Raw genomic sequence first — 16,918 nt, forward strand, 5'->3', positions numbered from 1 at the left:
CTGGAGCTGATGGCCTTCCTCCTGTTCAGCGTTCACAGCGCTAGGGAGCCCCTCTCCAGTGCAAACGGGGCAGCTCAGGAAGTCAGAGCAGCTGCCCTTGTGAGAGGTCCCAAGCTGTCTGTCTCCAAGTTGGTCCCAGCTAGACACCATTGGAGTTTTGGGGGAAACACCCTCTAGCTTTGTAAATATCCATTAAAAAAAATAAACCCATGATTTTGCCAGCCTTCACAAGGGAGCTTATAAAAGCCTCTCACAGAGAGGTCTTGAGCATTGTACACTAGGAAAAAAAAAAAAAGTGCAGGCACGGAGGGTTTGAAGGCAGCAGAGAACGTATTTTTCTTCCTGGAGAAAGAAATGCTAAGGCGCGTGGTGGCTCTGGAGGAAACCTGAGGCGGGGCCCACTGAGGGGGGACAGGCAGGATGTGCCACATGTGAGCCTCAGGGGGCCCTGACTTGAGGGCAGAAGAGAGAGCGCAGGGGAGCCTGGGGAGCAAGCCCGAGCTTCTCCTGCAGAGCTGCCGCGGTGGGGGAGCTCTGGGAGCCGGCAACGGCAGGGCCGGGGGCCTTGGGGGCCGGGTTTTCTGCTGACGGGAGTGCAGGGCGGCTGTGGCTTTGCTGCACAGGGGCTCTGGGGTCCAGAGGGAGGACCCGCGTCCCCTGCGCGCTTCCTGGTGTCTGGAGGACCTGCAGCGCAGAGAGCAGAGCGGCTGCCTTGAGAGGCCGGGCCGACACCCTGCGCCCGGGGCCGAGGCCCAGGCGCCCAGGCGTCTGGCACACGGTGCAGGCTGGGCCCACTGGAAGACCCTCTTGTGTTTATTTTCCCATTTGGACACTGTTCTTCACTGCCTCTAACGCACTCCCCGTTAAGCTGCTAAATCACTCCGTTTATTTAGTGCGAGGGTTTCTGAGAGCTCATTTTTATCTTGGTGAAAGCCAGGCTTGCTCATGGGCACATAATGAAATTGCATAAATACACCCTTAGCTTAGAATCTAATTTATTTTTCCTGTTCATTATGGGGTAGAAGGCCATTATGAAATGTATAACTTTTTTTTTTTCTTTTTTTTTTTTTTTCCCAGCGCTGGAATTGAAAGGCTGGGCTTCGGCTCTTTTTATTCTGATGATTTCGTCCTGATTGAATTTGAAGCCGGTTAGAGCTCAAACACGGCAACGTAATTGACAAAGATCAGTGTGGGTTGTAATGCTAATGTCTCGTCTGTGGCTTCCGCTAGCCTCGCAGGCGCACTGGGTTCAACAGCCATTCCACCAGAGCCTACCTGGGCCTGCAGAGTCGCGGGGCCTCGAGCAGAGGGCCCGGAACTTTCCGTGGCCAGTGGTCACATTCTCCGGCAGCAGACAAGGGCTGGCGCTCCAAAGTGGGGTCCACGTGGCACATGCTGAGTAGGAGGACAGGGGACACAACTGACCCCCAACCCAGAAAGGCTTAGGAATCCCTTCTCGAGCATCCCCCTGGCCGCTGCTTGTGCAGCAGGGGGCACCCAAGCTCTAGGAGCAGCCTGTGGCCCAGCCAGGGTGGCCCTGGCTCCAGCCTCCTGTCGTTGGCCCCGGTCGCCTCACTGTGACAGCCAAAGAATAATGGGGAATGAGGTCCAAGTGCAGGTAGTCTGCCTCTGGGAGCAATGGCTTGGGCTGCTCTGTATGAGGTTTGGTGCACTGTGTTCTGTGCTGGGGAAGAGGAAGACAGAAGGAGCTCCTGGCAGCTGGAGAAGGTCACAAGATGCTGACCTTGGCTAAGACATGGGGCGTGACCCTGCAGAGCAAACGGGCCAGAAGCTGGATGCCACACACCTTGAAGAGGGGGTGCCAGTCTCCTTCCATGGTGCACCTGGCGCTCTGCTCATTGATCTTCCTAAGTTTGCCGACGGCTTCCCATGTGCCCTGCAGCGCCAGGCTCGGGCAGAGAGTCCGAAAGGCGGGTCCCGCTGCAGGCGCTCACGTCTCCCCAGCAGGGCGAGTTTGGAGACATCCTGACTCTCAGGCGGGAACTGTACTGAACATCAGCATGTGCGGGTCGAAACGTGGTTCAGGTCAAAGACCGTTCTCTTAGAGGGTGGCCAGTGGCGATCAGAGCGGGCACCAGGAGCGCAACACCATCTCGGATGTGGCGGGCTCTCACGGCAGCTGGAGGAGAGGGCTTCCGGTTTGGTTTGAGAGATGTGGGGAGTCGCTCTTCCTTCCCCTGCCCTGTAATGAGGGTTGCCAGAGAAACCCGGGACACCCAGCTAGGTTTGGAATTTCAGATGAACAACAAAGAACTCTCCGTATGAGTATGGGCCAAATACCACCCAGGACATGCTTATATTAAAACAAACTGTTCTGAAATTCACACTGAACGGGGCATCCTGTGTGTTCGTTTGCTAAATCAGCCCTACCTGTAACAGCACGGGAGGCAGGCAGGCCTTATTTCACTGTCATTTTTGGAGTCATTTAAAAAATTCAGTCACATGGATTATAAAAGCCTTGACTTATTCATTGTATTAGTTCTTCCAAGACAGAAGCTTCTAAAGTGAAATGAACAGCCCGCTTGGCTTGTCCCCAGATCCAGCTCCTGGGGTGACCTCCAGCCTCTGCTAACGGACGGAGGTGCCCCTCCTGGCCCGTCCCCTTTGGTCACGCTGCACGCTCGTGCGTGTGCACGCGTGTTGTTCCCGGTACTTTCGGCCTTTCTGGAGGAAATCCCAGGTAGAAGTATCGGGACAAAAGGTACGTAGATCTTAAATGTTAACAACTACAGCTGGGTCACTTTACGAGGTTGGCAGAATCTGCTGACCTCTCTGTCCGGCGTGGGAGTCCTTCATGCCGCGCCCACGCTGATGTTGCTTATTATTAGTTCTTAAAAGGTTTGATCATTTGGATTTCGACTCCTGTGGACTGTCTGCTCATCTCCTTTGTGTTGTGGTGGACTCTGTTCTCGCTCACCTCCGGGTGGTTTTGACATGTGGGCCACGCGATAGTTGTGCTTTGAATATTGAGTACCGTCTTGGGTCTTCAAACATGGTGAAGCTTGTAGGTGGGGAGCCGAAGCCTCTTGGCCCAAGCCTCATCCCATGAGTGTCCCCGTGGGGCCATCTCTGGGGACATCACACTTCATCTCTATTATCGCCGTGACACTAGCAGAAAGCCTCTGCCTCCCAGCAGACCCGGCCCGGCTCCCATCTTGTCATGTTTGAGGGACACGCCTCGTCCTTGGCAGAGCAGACAGGAGTCCCGTGGGATGTTCTTGGCTTCTGGTTCCTCACTCTTCCCACCTCTGTATGTGCCACCTGGGGGTCTCTCCCCCGGAGAACAGTATGACAAGGTCCAGATGACTACAGTATAATGTCAGAACTATCTCAGACATCTTCCCTGAGGCCTTAGTCTGCCAGGTGCCATGACAGAAGTTCTAGAGGCTGGAAGTCTGAGGTCAAGGGGGGAAGCATCTGTCTGGCTCGCGGACCAGTGTTGGCTGGCTGGGTCCTCGCGTGGTGGAGAGAGCCTGCACTCTGGTATCTCACCTTACAAGGGCACGAATCCCACCTGGGGCAGGGGCCTGTCCTCACGACCTCATCTAACCTGATCACCTCCCTAAGTGCTGTCTCCAAGTACCCTCACACTGGGAGTCAGAGCTCTACCACGTGAACCTGGGTGGGGGGTAGCGGTCAGCCCTTCAGAGCTTTGACGCTGTTTCCTTCCGAAGACATCACGAGCCCCGGGGAGCTCTCTTTTGAGTGTCATGTCCGGAAATCAGAGGACGTTCTCTGTTTTTTTGATATTGCAGGATTTGGATTAAAAAGGAAAAAAAGGCTATTATTTTTTTTTTTTACATCATACTTTTCTGTAATCGTATAGCTGATTTGTTTACCGAGGACGTTTTCCTATTTAGTGCTTAATTGCAACGTTCCGTGTTGTAAAATTTCTCTCTCCTGTGCTCAGCTGGCTATTCTTTGGCTAATTCAGCTATTAAAAAATGATGTTGTAGAGAGATACTTAGTGATTTGGTAGGAGACACAGTTAAATGGAAAAAAGTTACAAAATGGAATGTACAGTATGATCCCACTTGGTACCAAAAATATATATTCTATGCATAGGAAAGTCTGGGAGGGTATATATGCTGAAAATGTTAACAGGAGTTATTTTGGGTTAGTGGGATTATGGGTTATTTTAAATTTTCTTCTTTTTGCATATGTGTAGTTTCTAAATTTTCTGCAGTAAATATGTATTACTTTTATAATAAGGACAAAATTATAACCACGGATCTTGCCAAGGGCTTCTCAGACTCCCTGACCAGAGAGGGAGTGTGGGGGGGAAGCCCTCCCTGTACTCTTCGGGTCCCATGCTTACCCTGGGGTCCCCTGGGGCCATACACCCAGAGCTGCCGTTTGCCTGGGACCCCGGGCTGGGCGGAGCTGAAGCTGGTTTTCTCTAGTGTGGAAGTGACCCCAGACCCCTTCCTGGCAGGTAGGTTTATGATTCTGTGCGTCTAGTCCTCCCCAGTCCATGCCAATGGGAGAGCTGGGGGCGTGTCTGGAAGGGCATGGCCTCAGGGGTCCCGGGGTGCCTGGGGCATGGCCTGAGCTGTCCAGGGGCGTGCCCAGGGGCGTGGCCTCGGGAGGATGTGGGGAGCTTGGACAAGGTCTGTTTCCAGCTGCTGGGAGGGGGGCTTGGTTTCTGGCCCCCACCAGTGGGTGGGGACGGTGGGGAGGACGGAGAGCTCAGCTCGGTCGGCCCCGTCCTGAGGTTGTCCTACAAGGGAAACAAAGGGCAGAGGCCGTGCGGTAGAAGAGGGGTAGCGTGGCCTGGTGGCACCCCAGCTCCCCCACCGACTGTTTCTTAGCTGCCCCTCTGAGCCTCAGCCTCCATCATCTGGAAAAGGCAGGGGATGCTGTGAAAATAATATGAGGAGGGTCAGGTGTCTCGCGTGGGGCATGAAACATGTCCCGTGCTGAGCCCAAATCCATCCTCCTTGAGGAACGTGTGATCTGGTTGGGGACCCCCAAAGTGTACCCCGTGGGGCCCACAGGTAGAACTTCTGTGCGTCAGGGGACATTCAGCTCGAGTGCCCAGAGCTGTTTCAGTAGGAGTCACCCTTTCCCGAGAAACACACGCGTTTTTGCAGTTACTTGATGGAAGAAAGCTGGAAGCAGGATGGGCTCCTGCAGCCTTGCTGTGTCCCAGGGTTCCAGGTTACCATGCGGGTGGTTTGACAGTAGCCACCTCTGGAGAGGGCAGCAAAGCCGTGACTGTGTGCCCTGTACCCCCTTTTCAGCATCACAAGATGGGGGACAGAGGCCAGGGCCCCACGGTTATTCCCAGCTGGTCTGCCTCCTCCAGGAGGAGAATCTGTCCTGTCCTGAAAGTGTGGGCCTCCGTCCCTGACCCAGGCCGCCTTCCTCCCGCTGGCCCCCCAGAGGTAGTCTGCTCCCCAGTCCGCTGGCTTTGGACTCGGGTCTGCCCACTCCTGTCCACGTGCGCAGGGCCAGCCCCCTCCCCGCCTGAGCTTTGCCCCTGCTTCTGTCCTGCGTCGAGAGGCGGTCTTCCCACACCGAGGCCGCTTGTGCTGAGCGAAATCGGGCGCGGTCTATGGAAGTGCCGGAGTGGGCACTGTAGCCTTTACCTCGGCTCTGCCCAGCTTCCGGAGACTCGGGCCCTGATACAGCAAAGCCCGGCCGTGATCGCTCAGAGCACACGAGGACCCGCTTGAAAGGGTGTTCGCTCAAGCCCGGCAGCGGCGGGGGGGGCCGGGCGGCCGAGCAGCCGGCCAGCGTCTCTGAGAGCAAGGTGAATCGCTGAGAACATGATGGGATTTACAGAAACTGGTTTGACACAAATTTTCAGGAATCCATCTGGGCTCCATGAGAGGTAGAGCTAGTCCCTTTTCTGGATTCCCGGGAAGCTTATGTTCCAGGGAAACTGGGTGTATTGGCTGCCAAAAGGGGCTTTATTTTTAGCCAAATGTGAGAAAGGGAAGGGGGGGGCACACGGGTGGGGGCCGAGGTCCCCTTGGTGGGGGTGCTGCTGGAGGGAGTGGTGAAAGGGCTGGCCCTCGGGGCCGGGGTCAGGACTGGCCTCGGGCCTGTTACCTTTTTACTTTTGGGAAAGACGTTCCCTTCCGCGAGCTCCTGCGTGGGCTGGGATGTGCTGGTGCGGCCCCTGGTGGGTCTTCCCGACTCCTCCCCCAGCCCGCGCCACGCTGAGCCCCGAAGCAGCCAGCCGTCACGCGCTCTAGATTTGCAGGATGCTTGTCCTTCCCTGGTTGCTTCAAAGTGCGGCAGCTGTGGTGCAGGATGCCGAGGCTGGTGCGGGGCCTGGTGGCCGCCAGCCCCGCGGCCCCACCTGCTCCCGGTGCCTCCCTCCTCCGCGCCCACTGCGGCCTCCTCACGCCCCCTTGCCCTCCCCTGACCCCTTAGCAGAGTGCCTAGCTGGCAGCATGAAGCCCCTTCCCCTAGATGAAGGCACAGACTGCTGGGGACTGAGAGATAGGGTCTGGGGTCTTGGAAATGACCGTGGTGCTTCTCTGTGCGTCACCTATGGGCAACATGCTGGTTCTTTCTTCCTCTCAGCAAGAGCCTAAGTCCTGCTCCCCTCCCGGCCCAGCTCCCCACCAAACCCCCTTGCTGCTTGGAGTCTGCCCCTGAGAATGGACCCTCTTTTGAAATGCAGATGTCCTTAGGGGAGCTGCTCCCCAAGCTCAGAAAGGCCCCAACCTCTGTGGCCCCCAGACCTTTGCACACACCTCACTAGGGTGCGCTGTGCTATAACTGCCTACCTGGACATTATACCCTGAGGGTTATGTCTGAAGCCCCGGGGCGCACACAGGCCAGCACGGAATGGTTACGTGAAGGAGTGAGCCCCTGGGACAGACCATTATCCACCCTCGTCTCTCCTGCCCTGGCTTGCAGGAACGACCTGCAGGGCTGGCTTGCCTCTTGGTGCTGAATTTCATGGGTAGGGTTCCATCACAACCTAAAATAAAATATTGGCAACTCAGGCCCAGGTGAGTGAGTGCTACGTGCCAGGCTGAGGCATGAAGCGGGGTAAGGCAGGGTTGGTTCCTGCCCATGGGCATTTCATAGTCTGCTGTGGGGCTGGACCCGTCCACGGTGCTGGGACGGTGAGTGTGCGGGGCTGTGTTCACAGCGAGCGGAGGGCTGGGGTGGCGACAGGGTGAGGCATATGGCGTGGGGAGCTGCCACCTGCCCCTCCTCTGAAGCAGGCACACCGAGCAGTGGCTTGTCTCAGCCCCCCACCCCACCCCGTGGCAGGAGGGGCCTCTGGCCGTCTTGATGCACAAGACCCAAGGGCCGAGGGGCCAGACTCGGCCCCGCACCCCTGCCCTTTGCAGACGGAGGGCCATGGACAGCTGAGTGGGATTTGGTGAATGGGTCGAGGCCGGCTCTGTGGATGGGACCATGGGGTGCCCAGAGCAAGAGCCCGAGGGGCAGGGGTCCCCGGCTGGGTGTTGACCAGTCACCCTTGTTGGCTGCTTGGAGAATTGGTTGTACGTGTCAGTTTCCCTAACTTTGGTCTTCATTTCAGGGTGTTCTGGTTACTTGTGTCTTCTTTTTTTTTTTTAAAGATTCTATTTATTTCAGAGAGAGAGAGAGAGAGAGAGAGAGTTGGGGGAGGGGCAGAGGGAGAAGCTTACTCCCCGCTGAGCAGAGAGCCTGACTGGGACTCCATCCAGGACCCTGAGAGCATGGCCTGAGCTGAAGGCCGACCCTTAACTGAGTGAGCCCCCCAGGCGCCCCGGCCATTTGGACTTTTATCTTTATTCTGGAATTCTCTTCGTTTGGCTTCCCGTCCTGAATCACATTAGGAGCGTCCCGCCGCTGCCTGGTGCGTTCCCTCCCCGGGATCACAGGTGAGTCGGGCGCTCAGTGCCGGCGCCTCCCCTAGCTTGGCCTCCTGGGCTGGCCAAGTGCCCTGACTTCGCCGCTGAAGTTTCTCTCCGGGGTGGGTAGCAGATGCGGCTGGCCTGTTCCTCCTCTCTGTGGGGTGCGTGCAGTCTTGGGCTCCCGTTACAAAAACCCCCTCCCTGGGCTTTGTTCCAGTTCAGTCTCACTCCTGTGCAGTCAGGATGTTCAGAGTAGGGCTTTGCAAGCCTCCTGTCAAGGGCCAGGTAGTCCGTCTTTGAGGGCCAGAGGGTCTGTGGCGTGGCAACGGCCCTCGGACGTGGGCACGAAAGCTGTCACAGATCAGACATAAAGAACGAATACGGCTGAGCTCCAGCAACACGGTTTGCAGAAACAGGTGGTGAGCTGGGTTTAGCACCCATCTGTGGCTCGCTGCCCTGTTCCAGAGTCGCCAGGGATGCCGTCTCCCCTCTGTTGGGGATGAACTGTGTCCTGGCGCTCGGTTTCTTTCTCCCTCTTCCCTGCACCAGGAATGCCCCTGGGTGTCCCCCAGCATCTCCTGCAGGGGTGTCTGAAGGTCTGGTTCACCATCTCTGATGCGAGGTCCCTCTTCTTGCACAGACTTGGGTCCTCCACTGAGTTGGTGGCCACTTGCCTCCCCTGACCTTACACCAAGCCCCCACCTCCCTTTCTCGGGCCACCTTGGTACCCACTTCCCTGTGCATTTTTGCGTCGGCCACCTCCGGCACTGGGCACCTCGCTGGTGGCCGGCTGGGCCGCCCCCGCTCCCACTGGGCACCTGAGCCTCTCTTGCGAGCAGAGAGCTGGTGTCGTGACTGTTGGAAGAGTAGGTTCGAAGTGACCGCTCTCCGGCTTCTCTTCCCCTCTTACCGGGGGTCGGACTTTGCTTCCCGAACCTCAGGGCTGCCTGGGGGCTGCCTGGGAGCCAGGTGATGAGACAGGAAGGGGCAGACCCCTGTTGGGCTTTGCGGCATCTTGTCAAAATAAAAAGAAAATGGGCTTTTATTTTTTTTTTTTTCTTTAAGGCTTTTTATTCTGAAATAACTGTAGACTCAGAGGAAACATCCATGTCTAAGATCCTGGGCGTGCCCTTCACGGGACTGAGAGTGAGCCTCGTAGGCAGGAGTGTCCGTGGGGCTCCCGTGAGGTCTGGGAAGCAGGAGGCCGGGGTTGGCCTGAGTGACGCGCTCGCGCCCACGTGCACCTGCTCACGGTGCTACCTGAGTCCACGCACCCGCCTTCATCCTGCCAGGTTCCCATTGAGCACCTGCCCCGAGGCCCAGGGGACTGAGGGCGCAGTGGAAATAGACCCCCTCCCCGTCCCTATAAAGGCACAGGTGGGAAGGAGAGGTGCTGGGGACGTCACCCTGTGTGTAGCAGGGGACAGAGCCCATGGCGGGGAGGTGTCGGGAGGACCCACTCCTTCTGAAACCTCAGGAGGAGAAGCCTCCTTGCCTCTCTGGCTCCTTGGGGCTGCCGGCAGTCTGTGGGGCCCCAGGGCTCGAGGCCGCCTCACTCCATCTCCTCCCTGTGTGTCTGTGTGTCCTCTCCCTGCTTGTAAGGACACCGTCCTAGTGGATCGGATGCCCACCCTACCCCAACATGACCTCCTTTAAAGTTATATCTTATTTGCAAAGACTCTGTTTTTATTATTTATTTTTTTAAAAGATTTTATTTATTTATCTGATAGAAATCACAAGCAGGCAGAGAGGCAGGCAGAGAGAGAGGAGGAAGCAGGCTCCCTGCTGAGCAGAGAGCCCGATGCGGGGCTCGATCCCAGCACCCTGGGATCATGACCTGAGCCGAAGGCAGAGGCTTTAACCCACTGAGTCACCCAGCTACCCCAAGACTCTGTTTTTAAATAAGGTTGGATTCGAAGGTACTGGGAGTTAGGACTTCATCATATCTTTTTTTTTTTTTTTTTTTTTGTAAGTTGGGGAGAAGACACAGTTCAACCTGAAGCAGACACTGAGCAGGCAGAAGTGGGGACAGGATTCTGTGTGTCGCTCAGCTGGGACCCCCGCCCTGCACCACCTCCCCGGAGCCCCCTGGCCTGGTGGCGCGAGGTGCTGCCTGAGGCAGGCACCGTCTCTATGATCGCGGCTGCCAGCACTCCAGGACCAACTGGGTTTGCAAAAATAAAGTGGTATCATCTGCTGCATGTACCGCTTCCCCTAAAACAGGTTATTAAGGGGAAGTGGGGAACATGCAAGCAGATGGAGGAGTCCTAGATCGCCATAAGGTGCCATTCGCATGGCTCAGAGGCTCTGTGGTGGCAGCGGCGTACAGAAATGCACATACGTAAGCCCTGGGTTGGGAAACAGAGGCACACTGATCCACCACGGAAATAGATGTGAGAGGGACTGGGCTGGGGGGAGGGGCAGGGGGTGAGGAGAGGACGAAAATGCAGATCTGGTGGCCTGGCAGCCCCACCAGGCTCAGGTGTGCCGCCGCCCTCCCCGTGGTGTCCCGCCTCGCCTTCGGACCTCAGGGCTGGTGGGTTCTGTAGTCCGCGATGGCAGGATGGGTGTTCCCAGAAGACCTGGCTTTTCGTCTCTCTCCCAGAAGGGCAGTTGCGTGGAAAGAAGAGAGAAGAAAAAGAAGATCACTGTTGCCAGCAAGCTGGCTTCCTGGTCCTGGCGGGAAGGACGTGGTGGGCGCCCTCCGAGTCCCCAGGTGCAGATGGGGGCCCGAGAAGAGGGGCTGACCCGGGCACAGAGCGAACCGGGCGCGGGGCTGGGAAGAGACACGGTCCTGCAGGGGAGGAGAGGGCAGGCTCAGGATGCACAGGGCCGTGGCTGGGGAGGGGGATTCCTGATCTTGGGGTGGGCGGGCACCTGTGAGTCTGCCCGTGGTGGGTCCCCCTGTGCCCGAGGCCTTGCTGTGGCTGCAGTGCTCCGGCCGGAGGGGCTAGGCTGGCATCACACGGAGTGAGGCCCTGTGTGCGCAGAGCCCTCTGCGGGGAACAAGGCATGCTCGCTTCCCCAGGACCGTGACCGTTTGCATCATACGTGCGGGGCAGCAGAGCCCTGGAAGGGGGCGGTGTCTGTTTTCTGTGCAGCCGCCAGGCCTGGCTGAGCCGCGGCAGAACCAGCCCCAGCCTCCCCTTCCTCCCGCCTCTGCCGGCGGCCCCGCCGCGACCAGCCTCCACTCTCTGCAGGCCACACACTTATTTTGTGAGCCAGGTTCGTAGTGGTGCTGGGGGCCGCCTCCCGGCGGGCGTCTAGGCCACTCTCCTGTCATCGTGCGGTCCGTGCCTGGCCATGGTGCCCGTGTAACTCCTGGGGCTTAATCCCCAGGGAAGGTGACAGACTACGGCTGACTGTCCTGGCGTCCCCTTCCTTGGGGAAGGCAGTCACTTGGCTCCATGCCACAGTCCGGTGTCATGGACACGGCTGGCCTCATCACCAGCCCTGTGAGTGCCGCCCCTCCCCCCTGACTGAGGCGGCTGCTCACCTCCATGGGGACACGCTCCCCTTCGTGGCACCGAGCTGTGGCTAAAGGCACTGCCGGGGGCTGCACTCCCCTGCTTCCCTGCTCCCAGGGCTCATTCTGAGGGACTGTGGGTGGCCGTGATGCCTGTCACTTCCGGGGAAGGGGTTGGTTGTGGTGCAGGGGGGGAGGTGCAGCCCTGTGCCTGGCAGTGACTGAAGGATGCTGGGAGCCACAAGACGCCAGAGCCCTGGCCTGGAGGCAGCCGTGGCCTCAGTTCCTGTGTGGAGGCCAGCCTTCGAGCGTGGCCACCTTGATTGACATGAGGTGCGAAGGCCGATGTTTCAGCAGCTGCGGTGGCCTAATGAGTCCAGCACTCCTTGGGCTTCTCTTCCAGCTGCAGGTCAGCAAAGTCCATCCTGAGTGGGGGACAGACCCAGTGTTTTACCAGTTATCTCAAGAGATTGTGTCAAAAGTCCAAGTAAAAATGAGTCTTTAGCTCTTGATTTGAAATTTATACACTCAGGGTGTATACTCAGACAAGAAAAGAGATTCGCATTATAAAAATCCAAGCTTGGAAAATCGATAATGATTGAGATGATAATGCACTTCCCACAGAAGCCCAGCCAAGTGCCTCTAGACACGAAGCTGCCGGCAGACACGAGAGCTTTTCAGCTGACACGTGTGACGTGAGGCACGGCAGAGGCGTGGGCGGTCGTGTCCTGTTGGTGAGGGAGTGCGGCTGAGCTCCACCGGTCAGGGCCCTCCGGCGAGGCTGGGGTCGCAGTCCTAGAGATGAGGACAGCGGTCTTACTCCCTTTCTGGTCAACTCATCTGGAACTTGGCGAATTTGAGTCAGCATGACCTGGGGCTGTGGAGCGTGGTGGGGGTCCTGGCGTCCAGCTCCCTGGGTAGGCGGCCCAATAGCTCCTGCCACCTGACGTCCCGGCCCTCAGCTCTGTGGCTGCGTCACCCACTGGAGGGTGATCTAGCCCCCCGCCCCCAGGAATGTCTGGCAGTGCCTGGAGACATCTTCAGTGGTTGTGGCTTAGAGGATGGTGGTGGCACTCTGGCACCTTGAGGGCAGAGGTCAGGGATACTCCCCCTTACGGTGCCCAGGACAGGCCCTGCCATTTGGGATCCCCAAATGCCCATCGTGCTGAGGTTGAGAAACCCTGACTTGCAGGGGCGCCCGGTGAGGTGGATGAGGCCCTTTCCGTGCTTAGCCACCAGGAGACCACTCCTGAGGCCCCGTGGCAGGTGCTTGTGTGATGGTAAGCGGTGGGCGGGAATCCTGGTCATCCCTGTCCATGTAGACCCTGAGCACGTGGCGCCTGGGGGTACTGTGTGTGGGGGGCTGTCTGCTCTGAGGCACCAGGCAAACGGGCTGCCCTCACACGGCTCCCCCCGCAGAGGTGGTCACCTCCAGAAGTGCCGCTGCCCTGTGTTTGCTCCGGATCGCGTCCCCCATGCGTCCCCCATGCCGCTGGGGCTGGGCAGCGCCTTTCCCCAGCTGAAGTGGATGTCTGGGGAGGGGGCTGTGGCTGCACGTTCCTGGGATGTCACCCCACGGAAATCCAGGGAAGTCCCCTGTGCTTTGTTGTTGTGTCTGGGAGAACGAAGGTGCTTTGTTGTCGTGTCTGGGAGGCTGAGGTGCCGGGCTCGGGCTCGGGGAGGCTCCATCCGATTCGTGCCGGCCTCATTGCGAGACAGGCTGTAAATCCTGGTTCTAGGGAACTGGCTCGGGACCCACAGTTTGTCTGCCGCGTGTTGACGACCCTGCCCGAACGTCGCTGTACACAGTCCATCCTGTCACAGTCCCTTTTATCCAGATGGAGAGCAGAACCGTTGTATCAGCCCAGAACTGGGATCCTGAGTCCCCCTCCCTGGGAAAGGGGTGGGAGGCCCCTGATCGCGGAATGGGGGTCTGGAGATCATTCAGTCCAACTCCCCGGTTTAACGGTGGGGAAACTGAGGCCCAGAAGGGAAAAGCATCAAGGGAGTCAGAAGAGCAGGACTCAAGTCCCAGGCTTTTGTCTCCCAAGACAGCGCCTCTGTGCCCAAGGGGTGCAGCCCTGTGACCCCTCAGGTGTACCTGGCTGTTTGTTCGGTGACCCTGAAGCCAGGAGGGGAGCAGAAGGTGGGGCTGCGGAGACCGTGGGAGCCGAGCGGCGCAGGTGCTGGCCTCGCATTGCCCCTTCCCAGACAAAGGGCAGTCCGCAAGCGGCAGGGGCTCAGACAGCCTGACTCGGATCACGTGCCTTTCCTCAGTCGTGTTTGGTCCGTGCTGTCCGGGCCCCACTGGCAGGCCGCTGTCTCCTCCGGGTCGTGCTCCCGGCATCTGGGCCTCAGCCTGGGACTCAGTGGCTTCCGATCGAATGAGTAAGTGCTTTCCTTGGTCACCTCTCTCTCATCAGCTGTTGGGGACACCGGACTCTGGAGAGAGTGATGAGAACAACGGCCTCTTGCTAAGATGTAAGGGACTGAGTGTGACCAACCCCCAATTCTTATGGTGCGGTCATAACCCCAGGGTGATGATATTGGGAGGTGAGAGGTCACCTCCCATTGGGGCTAGCGTCCTTATGAAAGGGACCCCGGAGAGCTCCCTCGCCCCTCCACCCCCGTGAGGACTCAGCGAGAACAGGGCTGGCGGTGCACTCTGGCGAGGGCCGGTGAACACGCTGGACCCCAGCAGGGGTCCCTGGTGACACTTCCTGACATGCTTGAACACATTTAAACTTAGAGAAAATTGGGGCAAAATACACGCAACCTAAAACTGACTCTGTCCACCGTTGCCGGTGCACAGTCCAGTGGCCTCAAGCACATTGCGTCGCTGTGCGACCATCACGCCCAGAACCTTGTCATCGTCCCAAACTGAGACTCGGCTCCCCATTAAACACCAGCTCCTCACCCCTCCCCCGGCCCCCAGCACCCCCCATCCTACTTCCTGCCTCTCTGAATCTGACGACTCTAAGGGTCTCGTGTAAGTGGCCTCCTAGAGCGTTTGTCCTTTTGTGCCCAGCCGACGTCCCTCAGCGTCACGTCCTCGAGGCCCGCCTGTGCGGGAGCGGGTGTCAGAGCTCTGTTTAGGGCCGGCACCATCCGTCGTGGGGGCCTCCTTTCCCTGTCAGTGGACACAGCCCTCTTGCTCCTCTCGGCCACCGGGAAGAACGCTGCTATGAACACGGTACCTAAACATCTCGAGATCCGACTTCGGTTATTTTGGGTCTGTACCCAGCAGTGGAAGTGCTGGATGAAACGCTTACACTTTCTGTTACGATCTGTTACTTCCATGTCTGGGAATCGGTTACTGCAGGATGTGGGGGACACAGAGATAGGACGCCGCTCTGCCCCCCATTCCCGTAGCCCCGGAGGGGTGAAGCTGCGGCCCCTGGGTGTGTCTCCTCGGTCCCCTCCGACATCCGAGTCTGGGTTCCATCTCTGTCCGCGAGATGCGTGCAGCGGGAAGTCTCTGGCCCTGACGTCCTAGCTTACCGGGGGGAGGGGTTCAAGGAACACAGTCTCCTCGGGATGAGGGAGCGGAGGTGCCACCGGCAGCCTTGCTTCTCCCTGCTCTTCCCGCCCCCATCGCTGGCTCAGACGGTCTCTGAGCGCTTTCTGTCAGTCACTCTGGGGGGCGGGGCAGGGGCGCGGAACTGTGTTAGAGACAGTTCTTGGCCTCAAGCAGCTCAGAGTTTAATGCAAGAGAACACGCATGCCCAGGAAGTAATGCCGGGGGATGCTGGCAGGGGCGGGGGTGCACTGAGGGGAGCTGGGGAGCTGCTGGGGCTTCTGGGAGCAGGTGGGCCCTGGCTGTGTGAGCAGGGCTCGTCCAAGGTTCTCAGGACCAAGGGGACGGTCACTCAAGAAGCTCGTTACATAACGTGGCCCTCCCTTTGGGTAAACTCCAACCGATGGTGCTCTCTTGCCTGTAGCTGGGCTCCAGCATCCCTGAGGCGAACCCCAGTACCTCTCGGGAAGGTGGGGTGTGTGTCTGGGTGGGATGACCTGACTTCAAGATGACAGAAGAGCTCTTAAGGGACCGAAATGCATCCTGAGAACAGCTGGGGGACAGACAGATCAAAGGTAACTTGCGGGGTGTCTCAGCCGGTGCCGGCCGCTGCAACAGGAGTACGGGAGACGGGGCAGCTAAGGCACTGAGCGCTGATTTCTCGCGATGCTGGGAGGTCCAAGGTCAAGGTGTTCGCAGATTTGGTGTCTGGTGCCGGCCCTCTGCCTGGTGCGCAGGCTTCTTGCTGTGTCCTCCCTGGCAGAGAGACGCTGTCTCTTCCTCTGTGGGCACTGACCCTGTCGTGTGGCTCCCCCCTCAGGACCCAGTCATCCCCCAAGGCCCCAGCGGCAGGACACACACATTCCTGGGGGGGCACACACATTCAGTTCATAGCAGGTGGCCCCACAGGGCTTCTCGCCCTGATGTCGGCTCACAGAGTCAGGAACTCGTGGCCAGGAGGACCCTTTCCGCTCTCAGTTGCAGGGCCAGGCTGCTTGGCGCCTCTGAGGTCAGGACAGTTTCCAGACGGGTGTTGGGAGTGTGGAAAGAGCGTAGGGCCTGAGACACTTGCCCGCGTCAGGGGCACACACACGTGTTAGGAGTCTTTCCCACGTCCACATTCTGTTTCTGGGGCCGGCCTCCCCTGTGTCCTGGGCCGACCCCTCCCTCACCCCCATGGCTGAGGTCAGGGCTTCGGCAGTGGGGAGAAAAGCGGGAGGGCTTCGGCCCTGTTCCTGGTGCGGTCCCGTCCCGCGAACGCCCAGACGTCGACTTCACCGTAAAGGGCATTTGTTTGGCTGTGCAATTAAAGGTTAAACTATACTGGATTTTTAATGACCGGAAATCATTCACTTATTTATATGAGTGGAGGAGTAAATGGAGGAACCACAGACCTAGAGTCCCGGTAGGGCTGTGTAAAAGCACCCACTGCTCAAGGTGTTCTTTGTCTGGTGGGTTCTGCTGGTGTGTGATGAATTATAAAATGGGGGTGCCCAGGCACCCTGCCATCGCGCTTCAGGGAATAACGGAGCACGGGAGTTGCTAAAAATGCCCCGTCTGAGGGAGCTTGTGTCTGCAGGCAGCACGCACGTCCTGAGACGGCCTCGGGCCCCCGCGTGGGACAGCGGTTAGGCAGTTGCGGGAACGGTGCCGTCGCCGGGAAGGACGCATACGCTGATTATCTGCTTACATGGGTTTGTGTCTCGGAACCATACCACACTGCTGCCACGTCACGGGAAACGGGTTCCCAGCAATCGTGAACGCAGGCCGGCAGGCCTGGGACCCCTCTGCTCGGAGTGGCTGCTGCGGTCGGCACGCCCGGAGCCGAGGAGCCAAGGGGCGTAGGGCAGGTCTGCCCGTAGAGGAAGGGGCAAGGAGCAGGACGCCGGCCGCCCGCCAGGAGCCTCCACACTGCCTGTCCCTGGGGGAGAGTGTGGGTGGCGATGCCTGGTCTAGTTGGTGGTTTCCCGGCTGCGGGGCCCTGGCCCAGCCTCATGGCTTCTGGTGGCTTTCCCGTTTGCTAAGGGAGGGGGCTGGGGGTCTCCAGGCGCGGTCCGGCTCTGGGAACCGTGGGTTCTAGGCCGGAGGGCTGAGCTGACTTGC

The 16,918-nt window shown here is 58.7% G+C and overlaps 1 protein-coding gene across 4 annotated transcripts in view; it reads left to right on the forward strand.

The window, feature by feature from the left end:
• Positions 1-16,918, forward strand: part of RBFOX3 (RNA binding fox-1 homolog 3) — a 392,450-nt gene that overhangs the window by 52,517 nt on the left and 323,015 nt on the right. Inside the window, exon 2 of one of the 4 annotated variants that reach the window (XM_059147636.1) lies at positions 13,722-13,779. The exons of 2 other annotated variants lie outside the window; for them this stretch is intronic. The gene's annotated coding sequence lies outside the window, so the exon portion shown is untranslated. Of the gene's footprint in view, positions 1-13,721; positions 13,780-15,269; positions 15,391-16,918 lie in introns of those variants that run through there. One more of the 4 variants, XM_059147635.1, reaches the window with a different exon arrangement.

Source organism: Mustela lutreola, chromosome 15, assembly GCF_030435805.1.
Source record: "Mustela lutreola isolate mMusLut2 chromosome 15, mMusLut2.pri, whole genome shotgun sequence".
In the NCBI taxonomy this organism is placed as follows: domain Eukaryota; kingdom Metazoa; phylum Chordata; class Mammalia; order Carnivora; family Mustelidae; genus Mustela; species Mustela lutreola.